Consider the following 5000-nt stretch of genomic DNA (forward strand, 5'->3'; position numbering starts at 1 on the left):
CAATCCTTTTCCACCATCCCCAACTGTTTATGTATTACAAAATCCATGAGGAGGATAAACAACACTGGAAATTCCTTTGATAGGACTCCACTAACAATAACTTTGCACTTGCTATGCTCATGAACAGGCTTTATCAAATTTACATATTTAAGAGGAATTCCATAATGACGCATGACTCTCCCCAAAATTGGCCGGTGCACACTATCAAAGGCTTTTTATAGTCCACAAATGTCATCGCAAGTGGATTTCTATATTCTACACATTGCTCTACCACATGTCATAAATGAAAATTTGGTCTGTACAACTTCTACCTTTTAGAAATCCTGCTTGTTCATCTCTCAGCTTTTCATCAATCTCTTTCTCCAGTCTTTTCAGAATAAGCATTCCATAAATTTTTATTACAATTGACGTAAGTGTGATACCTCTGTCATTATATTGGGGTTTCTCTCTCGGGATCCCAGGATCCCGGGATCTTGGCCATTTTTCGAGGTTACAAAACAATAAAAGAGAGAATGACAGTAAAGTGCACATGAATGTACTCTCACCATCTTATGCAAAAAATTCGATTAAAAGGGCAACTGAATACCATGGTATATTGGCTAGGGCACTACCTTATACCGGAAAAAAATAGTTATATAGTTAGAAGCCAGAGTAGTATCAACAAAATATGTCATAAAGGCAATTTATTAAAAAAAGACATCCTAGAAATTCCCGGGATCCCGGGATTAGATGAAATTTTATCCTGGAAACCTTGGACAAAGACATGCTCCTAAAATGAGGATCCCAAGTAATCATTACAATCAGTCAGATCTTCTTTTTTGTCATATCTCCCACACTCCTAGTTCTAATTAATTAGGTTTTGCCTCTTCAAGCCACATTCTACAAAATAGTCTTGTAAGTTTTCTGAGAGTCACTTCATTTTTGGACAGTATCATCTCAGCAGTTATTCCATCGTATCCAGAGGGCTTTCCAACTCTTGAGCTTTTAATGGTAGCTTCGACTTCAAGCACACTGAATTCATTTTTGGGTATATCAAAATCTTCCTCTGTTTCAAGTATATCAATGAAATTATTCCCTTCATATCCTAGTATCCATGGTTTTCACCTTATAACTGCATGTCCCAAAACTTTACTACCAACTGACTGATATATGTTCTTAATATCACACCATTCTTAATTAATTGTCTGCCCTTCGTCTCTTAGTTCTCTAAGACTGTAAATCGATTACTACTTCCAATTGCAAAAGGTTTTCTGTGCTCCTCTTCTAGAAGCTTAGTTGTATAAAACCTAGGCATTCTATCTATATTTCTGTTGATTGCCTTCTGTTTTAATTACAGTGTGTCTAATGATCACGATCAATATCTGCACCTTTATTATTGGCTATGTGATCTATTTGATTTCTGTAATTTCCACATGGTGGAATCCATGTATATTTGTGAATGCCCATGCGCTGGAAAAGAGTACCTCCAATAAGAAATTTTTATGTTGAACAAAAACTTAAAAAGTGTGGCCAATCAAATTTTTTTCATCTCTCTCTGGGATCTCATTTATTACACTCTGCAGTTCTTCATTGTACTCATATATCCTTTCTTCTGGGGAATCATTTGTTGGTGCATAGCAAACTATACCTTATTACTGATGTTGCACTATTTTTATTTAAACTTTGCAAGTACCAGTTTACTATTTACAGCTCCCTATTCTGTTAATGGCTTTACTGCTCTTGGTGTTAGCATCATTCCTACCACTTCTCTTGTTGGTGGTCCGCAGAAAAATTGGGATATTACTTCAATTTTCTTTTTCTTAATCCTCTTCATGAAATCCTTATACTAAATGTACAGAACACAGAGGACCAAGTGTTGCAAATTTAGCATTTTAGGCAGATTTAACATTTAAAATTTTAATCCAGCATTTAAGAGAAAAGAACATAATCAATTAACTATTAGCAATCACAATTGAAAGAAAATTAGACATCATAAATATATTTTTTCTGATATAGTGTAGGCTTACATAAAATGCATATCAAATAAAACGGAAAATATTCTACCTGTTTCATAACTGTATCGAACACAGTTATCTATTTTCCCTGCTTCAGCAAGAGTCAGACAACAATGCAAAAGATAGTGTTTAATTGTTGCAGGACTCAAAACTTATCAAACACAATGAGTAACTGTTGTTCAAATTATCAATTCTTCCTATTTGTTTTGGCTTTCAGATTCAAATAAAGTGTAATATAACATACCCATAATTAGTAAAACAAATCAAGCAAACCTCTCGTATTTCGATAAAACTAAAGATGGAATAACTATTGGTAACATTTATACTTCCCTTAACCATGACCAGATCAATGTATCAGAGCATGCACAGTCCTCGTCAGGAACCACTAGAAAGAATATTCTAGGCGGAATTGAAATGATATGACATTTTGATCTATCCAAAATCCTGCTAATGTGTTCTGAAAGTCCCTGGTAATAAAAAAAAAAAAAAAAAACTCTGATTTACCTAATGGAACTTTTTAATTTTTCCAAGGCATGCATTAAAAATAAGCCCCCCCCCCCAAAAAAAAAAGTATTTTAAATAAAATGATTGCTGAAGACATCTTCATTAAAGACTTCTAGTCTGATAGTACATCAACAACACTTACAGTCATCGACATAAATTTTTGGTTGTTATAACACAAAGGAAGATCCCAGGTATAGCAATATACGGATGATAGCTCCGTTTCTACCGAACATTTAAATTGACACTAAAAATATGTGCGTGAATGTTAAAGGAAGCCTCATCAATCTAGTATGCAACGATAGTCTCAAACATCTAAATTCTAGTCATACTTATCAAAACCTAATTTTTTGTGCTCTCCATAAAAAGTGAATACCCTTCACACTGTGAAAAGCAAGAATTTTTTTCATTAAATATTAAATAATATACGGCTAACAGTAATTCATGTTAGTGGTCCGCCAAATTTAGAATTATGCATTCAGTGGTCTGTGAAGTTCAGAAGATTAGCGACCGCTGTTCCAGAGAATATATATCTATATATCTATATATATATATATATATATATATATATATATATATATATATATATATATATATATACATATATATATATATATATATATATATATATATATATATATATATATATATATATATATATATATATATATACCAAAGGCACTTCCCCCAATTTTGGGGGGTAACCGACAGCAACAAATGAAACAAAACAAAAAAGGGGACCTCTACTCTCTACGTTCCTCCAGCCTAGCCAGGGACTAAACCGAGTTCAGCTGGTACTGCTAGGGTGCCACAGCCCAGCCTCCCACATTATCCACCACAGATGAAGCTTCATAATGCTGAATCCCCTACTGCTGCTACCTCCGCAGTCATCTAAGGCACCGGAGGGAGCAGCAGGGCCTACCAGAACTGCGTCACAATCGCTCGCCATTCATTCCTATTTCTAGCACGTTCTCTTGCCTCTCTCACATCTATCCTCCTATCACCCAGAGCTTTCTTCACACCATCCATCCACCCAAACCTTGGCCTTCCTCTTGTACTTCTCCCATCAACTCTTGCATTCATTACCTTCTTTAGCAGACAGCCATTTTCCATTCTCTCAACATGGCCAAACCACCTCAACACATTCATATCCACTCTAGCCGCTAACTCATTTCTTACACCCGTTCTCTCCCCCACCATTTCGTTCCTAACCCTATCTACTCGAAATACACCAGCCATACTTCTTAGACACTTCATCTCAAACACATTAAATTTCTGTCTCTCCATCACTTTCATTCCCCAAAATCACTTTCTCATATAGAACTCTCTTTACATTCATGCCCAACCCTCTATTTTTTACTACTCCATTAACTGCCCCCAACACTTTGCAACCTTCATTCACTCTCTGACTTACATCTGCTTCCACTCCACCTCCTCAAGTAACTCTCCATTCAACATGACATTCAACCTTGCAACACCTTCCCTTCTCGTATATCTCATAACCTTACTCTTACCCACATTAACTCTCAACTTCCTTCTCTCACACACCCTTCCAAATTCTGTCACTAGTCGGTCAAGCTTCTCTTCTGTGTCTGCTACCAGTACAGTATCATCCGCAAACAACAACTGATTTACCTCCCATATATATATATATATATATATATATATATATATATATATATATATATATATATATATATATATATATATGTATATATATATATATATATATATATATATATATATATATATATATATATATATATATATATATATATATATATATATATGAAACCTCAGTCTAAGATTTCTTTACCAGTCCTCTTACAACGTGTTTCAGTTAGGACTGTACCAACAGTGTGTCACACGATTTTACATAGTAACGCCATTTCTTCTATTTTTTTTTTGTATATATTATGCTTTGTATATTCGCTCTCCCCTCGCATTGATAGGGACCTGAAATAACATATCTGTTTTTCTCATACTTAACTGTTAACAGCACCGGTTGTCGGTTAAACATGAAATGGCCTGTTATGTTTTTATGCCCTTTTGCCTGGAGTTTATGTATATATAAACGGATGTTCTGTAATAAAGACTCAGTTGCTTTCATCCTGGCTTCTTAGTCACAGCCTCTCTTGGCCTGTCATATTGGTGACCCCTGAGTGACTCGAACCTCCCACCTCTCCCCCCCTTCACTGTTATTATGACGGCCTTAAAACATACCATATGCAGCAGTGCTCGCTGTCGCCAGCCGCTTGTATAGCAAAGCTTTTTCAGCTCTCTCAACGACTGTGGGGGACCAAAGGGTTTTGCTTGCCCTCAAGGAAATGACTAGTAACGCTCACCTGCGACCTGCCGCAGATGGCTCTCCTCGTGAGGTGAACCTATCGTTTACCCGAACCTGTACGCGCTGCCATACCCGATGTGGATAGATTACAAAAAAAAGGACATAAAAACAAAACAGGCATTTTCATGTTCAACCGAAAACCAGTGCTATTAACAGTT

Source organism: Palaemon carinicauda, chromosome 26 (assembly GCF_036898095.1).
Source record: "Palaemon carinicauda isolate YSFRI2023 chromosome 26, ASM3689809v2, whole genome shotgun sequence".
Lineage (NCBI taxonomy): Eukaryota > Metazoa > Arthropoda > Malacostraca > Decapoda > Palaemonidae > Palaemon > Palaemon carinicauda.